Below are 14,094 nucleotides of genomic sequence, written 5' to 3' on the forward strand. Positions count from 1 at the left end.
AGCTCCCTTTTTACCTCCCTGTACCCTATCCTCATGATGACTGTCCACGGATCCACGAAAGACCACTAGACCCATCCCTGGGAATTTTTCTAACCACCACACTTTCCACCATTGCTGTCTTGCTTTTCAGAATCACATTTACCTAGACTTTTCAAACGTTTCTTCCTCCAAAAGACCTTCCTAAATTGGCCGAACCTTTATTTCATTCTTCAGGGTACTGTGTGTGTGTGTGTGTGTGTGTGTGTGTGTGGTGTGTATACTTGTGTGTATCAGGTAAGCTAAACACTCTACCTCTGAGCTACAGCAGCTGTGAGTCCATGAGCTCTGAGGTCCTGTCATGTCCTGAAGATGTCATTCCGTCCTGGTCCTTCCCAATCTCTGCCTCTTAGAATATACCCTCCCAGGATTCGGGAGGTAGAGGCAGACGGATCTCTGTGAGTTTGAGGCCAGCCTGGTCTACAAGAGCTAGTTCAAAGACAGACTCCAAAGCTACAGAGAAACCCTGTCTCAAAAACCCTGACCCTCCCACACAACGTTCTGTACCCTTTGTGGGGAGGGCGTGATAGAAGTGTCCTATTTGTGGCTCATTTCCTTGGCTTCTGAGTGTGCTTGAGTCAAAGGACATTCGTTTGCAGTACCACTCACCCATCACCAGGATGTGTTTACAGAGCTTTTCTTCATCCTACACGGAAACTCTAGCCATGAAGCAACTACCCACACCCTCCCCCGTGACCTCTAGTCAGCTTTCTGTTTCTGTGCTCCTGGATTAGCCGGATGTTCCTTCTGAACAGATCACACTGCATTTGCCTTCCCCTTCACCGAACACCATGTTGGCAAGGTCCAGCCACGTGTGGCAAGAATCAGAGAGCTCGACCTTTCCATGGCTGAGTGCCAACCCATCACATGGCTCACGCCGTGTGTTCCTCTGCTCCTCTGTCAATGGACACTCAAGTCACTGCCGCCTTCTCATCCCGGTAAATAATGCTGCCGGGAATGAGTGTGTTTGAATCTCAAAAAGTGTGTGTGTGGTGTACATGTATGTGGAGGCATTGTGTATGCATATGAAAGTCCTGCCTAGCAATGTAAAAACCCTGAATATATACCCATGGGGGAAAAGACTGGCAGTGGGAAAGATCTATGCTTTGGAGGCTTAACTATTCTACTATATTTTTTTTTTCCCAGAAGACGGTGCCAGTCTCATTACAGACGGTTGTGAGCCACCATGTGGTTGCTGGGAATTAAACTCAGGACCTCTGGAAGAGCAGTCAGTGCTCTTAACCTCTGAGCCATCTCTCCAGCCCCTTAGTATAATTTTTTAACGCACTATATTCACCTGATTCAGTTAAACGTCTCCTCCCAACACACACATTTTTTCTCTTCTTGTCTTGGTTCCCTTTTCAACATTAGTGTCTTTTTGTGTTTTGTTTTTATTATTGTGAGATAGGCTCTCACTGTGTAGCCCAGGCTGGCCTCCAGTTCACAGCGATCCTCTTGTTACAGCCTGTCAAACCAAACAGCTCCCCTCTTCAACAGGCCAGCTGTGCCCACTTGGAAGACGTCGTTGCATTGGGTCTGGGACTGTTGGCGTTCTCTCACAGAGGAGAGGGTGGGAAGTATAGACAGGGAGAGGTGGACTGGCGAGGGGATCCATCTATGAGGTTATGGGAAAGCCATCATCCTGCTGGCTCCCCTATACCACTACTGCTTTAGAGTCACTAGCTCACCTGTCAATCATCTCTCACCCTATACTTTTATTGGTTCCCAGAAGTGTACTCAGGTAGAATCGTCCTTTCCATATCAGTGATTAGTCAGGAAAATCCCCTACAGAATTGCCTGCAGGCCAGTCTTACAGAGACATATTCTCAATTAAGTGTCCCTCTTTTCAGATGTGTCAGGCTGGTGACAAGAGGCCAAAAATAATCAGTCAACACCCCAAGTTCTTCTCTGGGGGTGGCATTGCCCCCAGTGGGCTGTGTCTTCCCACAATCATCAACCAAGAAAATGCCCCCTCTGATGGAGGCAGTCCCTCGGTGGACAGTTCCTCTCCTAGATGACCCTAGTTTGTGTCAAGCTGACAAAAACCCTAACAAGTACAGGCCCCATTCTTTTACATAGCTGTGTAATGTTTTGTTGCTTAGAAAGGTCATCATTTTGAATCAGTGCCCTACCGATGGGCATTTAGGTTGTTTCCAACTATTGTCTGATATTTACAAGACTTCTGTGCTCAGCCTACAGGTACTATTTTGGGTGTTTACAATCTTCAGGATAAATTTGTCTCAGGACACTGAAGGATGCGTGAGTTTTGGACATTGGTCCTATTTGTGTGTTTGCTTCCGGTAGAGCTGACTCATTGTTTTCCATGTGTCTGGGATAGTCTTGGCCTTTATGGCTCAGTGGTTCTTAAGAAGAGACTTGAGGTAGCTTGGGAAAGCAGGGGCCCTTGGAGAAACCTCTAATGGTAAATGACCAAGTGCTAGGAGTGGGTTGGTAGTGGGAAGGGACGGGGTCAGACAACTACATCCTCAGAAGTCCAATGGTCAGAAAACCGCGTCCTAGGCCTGACTCAACCAACTGAATAGGATGAGCGTTGTGGAGGGTGGGGCTCCTCTCTTGGGACATCTTACTTTTACATTGCCTAGAATGACTCAGAGCAGGACCCTGCAGTGGACTTTGCCAGTCTGGCCTGGGCAGCCTTTTCCTGGTACTTGCGGAGTGGGACAGAGCCGTGGGGTAGCTACCCACTCCAGTGTAGAGTGCTATGTGTGTGGGTGATGTGTCTGTGTGTCCACATGTGTAGGCACGTACATGCCAAGGACACACATAGAGGTCGGAGGACAATCTGGAGCGCTAGTCCTCATCTTCCACCGTGTTGATTTTTTTATTTATTTATTTTTGTTTTAAAATTGTTTGAATTAAAAATTGTTTTTTCCATACAATATATTCTAATTATAGTTTTCCCTCCCCCTACTCCTCTCAGTTCCTTCCTTCTCCTCTCCCATCCAGATTTGCCCCCTTTCTGTCTCTCCTTAGAAAACAAACGGGCAGCTGAGCATGGTGACACATGTCTTTAATTGCAACACCTGGGAGGCAAAGGCAGGAGAATCAAGCTGGTGGCTACCTAGAGCCTTCACCCCAGATTGGCTGGTGTCATTGGAGCTGGAAGGTACTCTGCATGCCATCAAAGGAGAACACGAACTCAGCCACAAACATTCTGATCTACAGTGGTGTCTTGCCTGCAGAATGCACCAGTGCAATGGCGGCACAACGCTCATGGGAGTAACCACATCAGTATCTGAAAGATGGAACCCATGCCTGATGCTTCTCAGATGATCAGGAACTTGAGAGTAGATAGCCCAGGGACCTAGGATAAAACTAAACTAAATTCTATTCTAAGAAAAAAAGGCAATAAAACAACTTAAACAACTCCTAATGGCATTCTACTCTACTCCTTGTTAATTTTTACTTTTAAAGATGTATTTATTTCTATTTTATGTGGGTCAGTGTTCTGCCTACATACATACATGCCTCCCACCTTTCTGTAGAACAGCAAAGATTACACATGCTCACCTGCATCCAACTCTTACATGGGTGCTGGGGTCTTACACTTGCATATACTTTACCCACTGAACCATCTCCCTGCTCTGTACCTGTGCTTCTTGCACACGTCCATCATACTTCCTGACCTCTGCCTCCAACAATAACCATCTCTACTGCCATCCTCAATTCTTAATCATTTACTAGAGCTAGTCAGGTGGGGATTCAGGCACTGATGACCGCAAGACTCACGAGGTCCAAGGAGCAGAGGTCAACAGAGATTTCTGGGCCCTCTGCCCCCACCTCTGCAGCCTTCCGGCTCCTTCCCAGACTCTGGCCACCCTGGCTTCTCTGCCGCTCCTCCCACCCCCGAGTTTTGAGACTTGTTAGCCTTCTGAAATTAATATGGGACTTGCAATATAACCCATGCTCTTCCTGAACTCTACTTCCCAAGTGCTGAGATTACAGGCGTGCATCACCATACTAAATGTGGTATCTGAGCCTCTTTAACCACAAAGATTCTAGATCTGTCTTTAGAACACAAAAGAAATGATCTATAATTCCAGTACTCAGTAGGCAGGGACAGGGAGAGTTCAAGGCCACCCTTGTCTATGTAGGGGATGGGTGGGGAAGGGGAAGAGAGGCCATGAGCTGCTGATCACATGCTAACTGACCACAACCTGACATGGTTTTATGGACGTGGCATAAGCCTCTGGAGTTCAGTGTTCCTATCCACAAAGTGGGAATAACTAGATGATAGACAGACAGACGCTGAAAGTTTTTCAAAACTCAAATGAGAGATCAAGTATTTATAATTTACTTATGAAAGGAAACAGAGAACATATCAGTAAGAGATCCTTCCTCTTCACAGTGTTCTTCAGGCGCTCCTCTTTAGAGTGTGTTTAGGCAGCTCGGACAGTTAAGCATCTGCATCTCTAACTGTCAGAACAGCAGAGTTTACAGTTGGTAGAGCACTTGCCTGTTATACCCAAAGCCTGAGTTCAGTCCCTACCACTACATCAACTGGCCATGGTGGCGCATGCCTATAATCCTAGCACTCAGGAGGTAGCAGCAGGAGGAACAAAATTTAAGGACATGCTCGGCTACATTGTGAGTTTGAGGCCAGTCTGGGCGCATGAGACCTTGTCTTGAATGAATGTGTGAGTGAGTGAGAGAATGAATGAATGAGCAAGCAAACAGGGAGGAAGTGACATGCCTGTAGGGGTAACCCTGAGTAGCAATTCTCACCAGGAGTCAGTGTTAAGTTGGGAGGTCACCCTAGCCCCTGGCATCCATCCCATCCCCCTGGCCTGGGAGTTGCACGGGTCTAGACTCCAAATCCCAGCATGCCAGGTCTTGACCCCTCCCCAGGGGAGGGTCAGGACCACTCTCACAGGGTATTTAAGTGAGCTCCCAGAGAAGGAACACATAGTCCCGGGTTTGCAGGTGCTCCCTAGTTTTCTGTCTCCCTTGCCATGCTCTTGGCCAGCCGAGAGCGCTGTACTTAATAAAAACATGGGCATTTTAATTTGGCTTAATCTGTTTTAATTGGATTTTTGTGCACAAGGGGAGTGGCTCATCTTAGGATTTTTTTCTAACAGACAATAGCCTATGCTTGCTGCATACTAGTGGTTGATAGAGGCAGAGCTGCCAGTGGTGCTGGCCCTCCAGGCCAGTGCCTCAGGCACTTCCTGTTGGTTCCCTTACAGAAACAGGTACCCCTGGGTCAGGGCTGGGAACCCAGTGGGTAGGTGAGGGAGATATTCATGAGTGAGAGTTAACCAGTATTCTTAAACAGCGAGGAGTATGTGGTGGGGACCAGGATCAGGAAGGAGGACGGTGTAACGTTCTGGGAAGGAAGAAGAAAGGGAGCAGCACCCACACTCAGAGGATCCTCACTACTGCCTCCTCTTCTTCCTTATCCCCGTGCCTTCCCAGGGTTCCCAACCAGCAAGTCTTTCCAGATTGTCAGCAGTGCCTGGGCCACACCTTAGCGCTGCAGCCCCTGGGAATTTATGGATGTGGTTAGCTAGTTTACTCTTTGCCTCACTGGTTTGTTAACCTTCCCTCCCCGAAGCTGGACTCCCAGGGACTCTATTCCCTGATACTTGCCACTCCATCAAACAGCAGTGGACAGTCAGAAGACCTGAGTTTGGATCCCAGCACCCAAACTGGGCAGCTCTCCACCACCTGTAATTCCAGCTCCCAAGGATCTGACCTTTTCCGGCCTTTTCAGGCACCTGCACTCCACACACATGCACATAATTAAAAATAAAATAATACAATCTTTAAAATGCTTCCATTCTAAAGTATAGATTGTTGCGACTTCTGTCTCCCCCACCTTGTCCAACTGCTGACTCAACACTGTTACCAGTCTTCTTCCCATTGTGCATGGGGGAAGTGCATGTTAGTGTGCCTAAAAACCTGTGCCCTGGGCTGGCAAAATGGCTCAGCAGGTAAAGGTGCTTGCTGCCAAGACTGAAATTTTGTCTTTGATTAGCAGGACCCATATGGTGGGACAGGAGAATTGAATTCAGAAAGTTGTCCTCGAACCTCCACATGTGGTACAATACACACACACACACACACACACACACACACACACACACACACACAATTTATTTATTTATTTATTTAAAGGAAATTTTTAAAAGGTGTGCAGGCACTTGGGGAAAGCATCTAGAAATTTTTCTGAAGGTAAGTACTTGTATACTCGAGGATGTAGAGACTGACCATGAGACCATTCCCAGCTCATGAGAGCCCAGGTTTGGGAGGGAGGCTCTGGAAGCATCCCAGTGAGAATGGAGAAGTAGCTTTATTGTCCAGCAGTAGGGAGAAAGCTGATGCCAAGAGGTGATGATACACGCCTGTGTGACAGATAAGCCATGATGCTCCAGGTTCAGTCTGAGGTGCTCTTAGCGCTCATCCTCTCCTCTAGCTGGTGACTGAAGCATGCTGGGAAGTTACAGGTAGTCTTCTACGTGACTGAGTGCAGGTTCAGAAAAGGAAGCAACCATCTCAAGGCCCAGGTGTCTTCATTAGACAAGACTTTGTTCTTGAACCGATAGGATGGAGAACTTGGGAAGGGGACTTTCCGGAAAAAAAACAAAGTTGTGATTCTCTGAATTCCCAGACTGTGGGAAAAAAGAGGCCAAGGAACCACTCAAGATCAGGGATTTGGAAAAACTAGTCTTGCAACAAACACCAAATCATCACACCAGACTCTTTTTTTTTTTTTTTTTTGAGACAGGGTCTTACTATGTGGCTCTGGCTGACCTGAATTCCCTCGTCTTTTTTCTTTGTTACAGTATAAGGGTCTTGTTCTCTGCATCTGTAATCCCAGCTCTTGGGAGGCTGAGGTTAGGAGGATCATGAGTTCCAAGTTAGCCTGGGTGCACAGAGAAGGCCTGTCTCTAAAACAAATGGCTACTCCCACCACACACAAACCAAAATCCAAAGAAAGAAAAAAAAAAGTAATTATTATGCGCAATAATTAGGAAGACACTCAAAACCATGTTGAATTCAAGAAATTGCATTCCATCAGAGACATACCTGTGACTCAGCTTACATCAAGTTCACACAGCAGGGATTAATCTACAGCCTCAGTATTAGGACTGTTACCATTAACAGAACATGTAATGGTGGGACAAGCAGAACTGTGTGCCACGTGGTTTTGGTCCCTGCTCAAGCTCAAGGCCCTGAAGGGCAGGTACTTTGAACCTGTCCAGGACCCATAGTTGTTCCAATGTGCCAGTGTTTAAGGCTAGGAAAACAGGGGTGGGCCGTGAGAGTCATAGCAGACAAGGGATTTCAATTCTGAAAAACAGAAAAAGCTCGGTAGGCCCAGGAGGGCTTGACAGTCAACTCTTCGCTGATCTGGGCCAGGATGACTAAAAGACCAGTAAGGACTCAAAGATCTCTTGTTTAGTGAGGCAGTCACCAAAGCAGCTGCTCTGGCCAGGCTCAGACAGAGCTCCCTTGGGATCTGAGATTCATGGAACTTTACCATCTGTGGGAGAAAGACATGTCGGGAAGATAAAGAGGAGGGCAATACCTACCTGCGTCACTCACAGATGCCCAGAAAAGGAAGCAGGCATCTGATGTGAGGTGGGCAGATGGCACCTCACTGGACAGGCAGGAACTAGGAAACGCCCAGGTGTTTCCGGTGGGTGGCCTGGCATTTTCTAAGAGTTGGTGGCAGGGGCGATCTGGACACTTTTGTTTTTGTCTAGAACGCAAGTTTGTACACTGGGGTTGGATGAAGAACTCAGTGGCAGGACACTGGCCTGTCCCACGTTCCATCCCCAGCACAGAAAACAAAACCGCCACTCTGGAGGGGTGAATAGGGGTGCTCCAGAGTGGCAAAGGATTGGAAGTGGAGTCCTGGGGACATTGGGCAAAGAGCCATTTAAATATTGTCACCCTCCTCCTGTCCAAATGGGTGTTTTGCCTGTAGTTCACAGCAGACCAGCCCTGTGTCCCTTGCCATCAGCTCTTGGTCCCCAACTTTCACTAGTCAGGCTGTTCCTATCCAAAAGGTTCCTCCCAACCCTGGTTCTTGGTTCTTGGGTTTTCTTCATCATCTGTCTCTCCCTGTCTCTGTCTCTGTCTCTCTCTCTCTCTGTCTCTCTCTCTCTCTGTCTCTCTCTCTCTCTCTCTGTCTCTCTCTCTCTCCTCTTGTTCTTAGAGAAGCAGATTTTTTTTTTACTTGCTAGCAGGGAGCCCAGCTAGCTGCCCAGCCCAAGCTTGTATGAGCATCTCAATTTCTCCCCCATCTCAGGATATGTGGATTGTCCCAGCAGATACCACTAGGCTGCCAGCCTCACGTTTTCCTTTCTTGTCTCTGGGGTATGTGCCTGCTGAGACACCAGAAGCCCTCAGCCCTTTCTTGCACTAGGGACAGAACCCAGCATAAACTAGGCAGGCACTTCACCACGGTGCCCCCTACCTGCAGCTTTTTGAAACTCCTTCATTCCCTTCAGGAGTTCCTCAGTGCTGTGCCCCCTACTCCTCTATGAGGACGCACGGAGCATCTGGGTCTGATCTACACAGGCCAATCATGACCCTTGCCCAGATACTGCAGTCCACCACAGGGTCCCCTTCTGAAGTCTGGCACACAAAGAGGTTTTCAGAATTCGGTAGACATGGGGATGACCTCTTGGTCATCCACAGAAAACCAGGTCTGAGGAAACTTCCAGTTCAATTAATCCTTCAGAAAAGGAACAAGCTGGCAAACGGGGGTGGGGTGGGAGGAGTGTGGGCAACCTGAAAGCCTGGGACAGAGTGTGGAGATTGAGGGTCCCAGGCCATGGAATATAACTAAGGTAGTACCCATTCTAAGGGACACGTAAGAGTCTCCTGTTTCATGCCTTGGCACCCCCTACAGCTTGTCTCTGTAAAGCAGTACTGATTTCCATAGTGACCCCATCTGCACCAGCAGGCAATAAGGATTGCTTTCAGTAGAAGAGTTAGAGACCTTCAAGGTCTTCTGAAAGTCAGTATTCAATGACAGAAAGGTGCCTCGGGGCCATAAATAGGCTTGACCTTTTGCAGTAATACTGACCACTAGGACTAAGCAACACTCTTGACAGCTACTGACTCTCTTTCCTTGGACATCACAGAATTGGGAAGTGGGAAGAATGATGGTTTTTTAACTGCTTTGCCAGCCAACCCTAAGCAAATCAGCTTATACCCCTGTACCTCAGTTTCACTGTCTGTAAAGTGGGATCTAGGAACAGCCTGGGATATGCCTATGAAGGTTAAATAACACAGGAAGGAGAGGAATGGAGAAGATGCTGGTGAATGTGTGGTAGCTACTGTTTCTCTATCTTTAGAAGAGGGTATTTCTATGTTACCTTAAATCTGTGACGTTCCCAGCCTTCCAAGCGGTCACCCACTATTAATAACATTCCAAGCCCTTAATCTGTACAGGGAAACCTACTGGAGCATGGTGTCAATGGGGCATAATTGGCACGAGGTGGCTTTCTGTTTTCTTTTTTGGTTTTTTAAGACAGGGGTTCTCTGTGTATATTCCTGGCTGTCCTGGAACTCACACTGTAGATCAGACTGGCCTTGAACTCACAAGAGATATACCTACCTCTGACCACTGAGTGCTAGGATTAATGGTGTGCACCACCACTGCCTGGCTTCGAAGTGACTTTTGTGGTAATGGCTGAACAGCCTTAAGTGGATTGGGTGCAGATAGAAGCTGCACATCCAGGGTCCTTTTGAGATCATTGTTCAGGCTGAAAACTCTGCTCTTGAGCCCACAACAAAGGCAGCTGCCTGAAGAGAGGCCAGGGAGATGGAATGGAGTACACTGAGAATCCACAAATCCCAGCGCCAAGCCATGACTCCACGGTGTGCCTGGAAGCGGGAGGGCCGCCTGTCCTCCGGAATTGGGAGTGTTGGTCTGCGTTCCAAGGTAACTGATGCAAATAAGCGTGACAGATTAATCTATGCAAATGAGTTTGTAACTGGACCTATTATGTAGGTCCACAGACCTGTTTTTCTCTGGGTGTCCAAGGTACTTCCCAGGAGGGAGACTGGCGCAGTTCATGCCTGTGATCTCAGCACTTGGAAGGTCAAGGTGGGAAAACTGCGAGTTTCTCAGGAAAGAAAGAGGGAGGGATGGAGGGAATGAGAGCATTCAGAAGGATATCCATCAAAGTATTAGCTGTAGTTCACGCAGGGAATAAAATAGTACCCATTTAAATGCCTCTTCTTTACAGTTTGTTGGTTTGTTTTCTCTGGCTTCGTGCCCTTGGCTCCACGCTACAGGTGGACGGAGGAGCAAGTGGGTGACGTCAACAAAAATTAATGAAAACAAAAAGACACAGGTTTAGTTACCTTGGGGATGAGGCCTGAACACTTTCACAGAGAGCAGGCATCCCTACTGCCAGTTTATGGCAGCTAAAAAACTTGAGCCAGGTATTCAGTGAGGCTCCTCACCTCTTTTATTTTTTTTTATTCTTGTATGTTTGTGAGTGTGTGTACATGCTCGTGTGTGTGTGTGTGTGTGTGTGTGTGTGCGTTGCCTGCATGTTGAAGTCAGAAGACAACCCCAGTGTCATTTTACACCTGTGTTTAGAGTCAAGGAGCTTGTTGATTGGGCTGGTCAGCCAGGAAGTCCCAAGAATCTCCGTGTGTCTCTACCTCCTCAGTGCTGGGCTTATGGGTGTGTACTACTGTGCTCAATGAATGAAAACCAGAAATAAAAAGGAAAGAAGAAAGGCTTATTGTAAATAAGTGGGAGAGCATAGCCAGAGGCAGCGACAACTGGGATTGTCTAGAGTGGACATGACTGTGAGCCATGTAAGGGGGGGAAGGCAGAGAGGAGGGAGAAAAGAGAACCAGGCACAGCAACCAGGGGGCCCAAAAGAGGAGGGGTAACCAAAATGTCTGGGTTATATAGGGAAGGGCAGCTGGGAGAAGGGCAGCCTAGCCCCTAGGCTGGAGAAGTTTGGGGGAGAGGAGGGATGCTGAGAGAACCAGATGGCCGAGTCTGCTTTGATGTTATATAGATACCCTAACCATTAGTCCCAGGTTAGAGACTTAACTCCCAACTTTCCTCTGTGGGTTCTGGGGATTGAACTCAGGTCCTCATGCCTTCAAGGCAGCCAGGTGTCCCAGTACAATTCAGAGAAGCCCCCGCCACTGGTGGGCGGGTAGGTCCCCCCGAGGTGGGTGGGTAGGACTCTTCAGTAACCCCAGGCCCAGCTCCTCACCCCAGGGAGGAGATATAGTCTAATAAAGTTTTCATTTGAGCTCCCTATCCCCCTGAGTTCTCTACCTCTTTCAAATTCTCTCTCCATTGCCTAAATTTTTTCAGTGCCGCAATGTTCCCGGCCCCAAACCCTACATGTTCCCCCGTTGTCCCTTCTCTACCCCAACCTCTCCGTGCACTTCTATATTTCCCTCACTGCCCTGTTCCTCGCTGAGTTTTTGCTAAGCGTGCAATGACCACTAGCTCATACTACAGTGCAAAGGATGCACAAAGTGCATTAACATCACAAACAAAATGCTGAGAAAGCAGCTTAGGGATGGTTTTAGCAACTCACCTTCTTGGTGCTACAGCTTGCATCTGAAGTATTCTCCGAATACTCAAGTGTTCAAGGCTTGGTCCCCAGCCAGAGCGCTGTTGAGAAGTAGTACAGAGTTTAAACTTCCTGGGGCTGTGCTGACACAAACCAACATAGCAGGCAAATCATGATGCATTGACCCCTCTGAGGCTGTAAAACGGACTAAACCTTTCTTCTTTGTAAGGTGATCTACATCAAGCACTGCATTACAGTCACACACACTGACTAATGTGCTTGGTGGGGTCAGTATGAAGGAGGCAGGATCATGCTAGAACCGTAAGATCAGCATTTCCAGAACATCCCTCCAGTCCTCCAGTCTTGAATTTTAAATTCGTGGCTGACCTTGAACAAGCACACTTCCCATTTTCTTGTTTTGTGGGCTGTTCCAGGAATTCAGAAAGATACCAATTCAGCCTCCGTCTGTTCCACACACTGCCCATCATCAAGTCAGCTGGCCACACTGACCAGTATCGTTCAGCAACCTAGTAAAAGGTGTTAGTGCCTTCATGAGTGTCCCTAAGGACACACTGGGTAGGCCACATCCAAGGGAGCCTTGGTAGCCCCCAGTCAAGGCTATTCCTGTATTCTCCCAGACACCAGTATCTTCAGTTTGTAAGTAGCTAACCCAGGCTGGCACCTAGTAGACACCTCTCTTTCCTGGTGTTAGCTCCTGTCCCTTACCTACAGGGCGACCAGGTAAAGCATTCATTTCTGCTATAGACAAGCGAAGGGTCCTGGCCCCGGCCCCTGGCACTTGCAGCCACAGGAATTTCTCTGGAGACTGTGTCTCCTGTGCCCAGTGTCTAAGCATCTTTCTCCCTGGAGACTGAGGGAGAGAGCAGCATCTGGGTCCTTGGCAGTGAAAGGCAAGGATTGGGGACATAATATTCTCAGCTCTATCAGGTGCCGGCTGGGACATCTGGGCAGGTCATTGTCATTCTCAGGCCCAGTGTCGTAATCCTTTAAAACAGTGGCAATAATATTAACCATCTCGCTGGCTTACTGGGGACTTAATGACCAGCCAGACAACCTGGAATGACATTTTTTTACCACCTGTGAATACTCACAGGTGGGGACAGTGGAGATAACCAGGTGGACCCCCATTCGTGCCTGGATGCCAGCTCTGAAAAACCCAGGGCTGCCTCAGTGGACAGAGGTAGCTGGGCCCTTTTCATTTTGCTGGCCAGGACAGAGTGTCCTAGAGACTTATCTAAGAGCCAGGACAGGGATCTTAGTTCAAGGTTTGCAGCAGCTGCCAGCCCTGGCCAGGCCTTCTGATGATGAAATGTGCCCACCCTGGGCGGAGCCTGTTGGCCACCGCCATGGCCACCCCACCCCATCCTGCTCCACTAGAGAAGCTCAGAACGGCATGTCTCCTTATGGGTTTTAGTCTGGCCCAGAGCCCAGTGTCCAGGTACCAGGGAGGAGGGTCAAGCAAAGGGAGGGAGCCAGGGGACTCCAGCTGCAGACAAGCCCTTCCCTGCCCGGAGCTTTGTTTCCAGGTGGGTTCAAAGGTCCCTTTCATCTTAAAGATGTGCCCTCCTCTCACACTCCTGGGGAAAGGAACAGGTCTAGAGTCCCCTGTATGTTGTACCCCCACTTTCTGCTAAGAAAATTGGAAGTTTTAGAGTCAGTTTTTCTCTTGTTCTTCCTCTCCTCTTGTCCCAGCTCCCCTCTTCAGGGTCTCATGTATCCCAGGAAGGCTGCCATCAACAATGGCCTTAAACTTCTGAGCCTCCTGCCTTCGTTTCCCCTTTCCTAGGTTCACAGATATTTACTATGATGCCCAGTTTATGAGTCTTGCTGGGGATCGAACCCATGGTCCCATGCATGCTAGGAAATACTCTACCAATTGAGGCACATCCAGTCCTGTTTTCTCCAAAGCTAGATCCATTATGCTCCAGGCAACTCCTTTTCTTGAGGTTTCAGAATTCAAGTGAGAACTTAAAACACCCACAAATATGGCCACTCAACCTAGAGCCTGAGGGCAGCTCTGAGGGAGTCAGGTGTGGCTGACCAGGGCAGATTCAAGAACTGAGAGGGGCCTTGCATGAGTCTCTGTCCTGTTCCCACAGAGTGGTTTGACCAGCAGCCTGCTGGCCAGGCCACATGGCTGGACTTTTGTGTCTATACACAGCTCCTGCCTGAATCGAGGGCCAGCCCTGCAGCCAGGCTTCTTGAGGACTGGGTGTCCTCTAGGCCCAGATCACCTCATTGCTTCTGGCAATGGTTCCTATGGCTGTGGTGACCAGTTGAGCAAGGCCCAGTAGACACCCAGACTGTGTCAATAGATTCTCACTCATTACTGTCCCTTTCAGGCTTACTGGGTTCACTCCAGAGCTCTGATTTTCCTACAGCTGAGTCACCTTCAAAAAGACAATAAAGTAAGTGACTAAAAAGTGCTTCAGCTCCTGGGCTTCCCACCTCTGCTTACAGGAATCCGGAGCAAAGACAGCAGTTCCTGCTGTGACTGAGACAG

General features: G+C 48.4%; 1 long non-coding RNA gene across 3 annotated transcripts; it reads right to left on the reverse strand.

The window, feature by feature from the left end:
- Positions 1-6,151: 6,151 nt before the first annotated feature.
- LOC142835954 (uncharacterized) lies at positions 6,152-13,684 on the reverse strand. 3 transcript variants are annotated; one of them, XR_012907969.1, is made up of 4 exons: positions 13,465-13,684; positions 11,595-11,671; positions 7,593-7,762; positions 6,152-6,668 (listed from the first exon to the last, which is right to left on the reverse strand). It is a non-coding gene; the product is annotated as an uncharacterized LOC142835954 (long non-coding RNA). The 3 variants fall into 3 exon arrangements; XR_012907967.1 differs by lacking the exon at positions 13,465-13,684 and adding an exon at positions 12,297-12,526; XR_012907968.1 differs by lacking the exon at positions 13,465-13,684 and adding an exon at positions 12,297-12,526 and having other exon boundaries at positions 6,152-6,624; positions 7,589-7,762.
- Positions 13,685-14,094: the final 410 nt, after the last annotated feature.

Source organism: Microtus pennsylvanicus, chromosome 15, assembly GCF_037038515.1.
Source record: "Microtus pennsylvanicus isolate mMicPen1 chromosome 15, mMicPen1.hap1, whole genome shotgun sequence".
NCBI lineage: Eukaryota > Metazoa > Chordata > Mammalia > Rodentia > Cricetidae > Microtus > Microtus pennsylvanicus.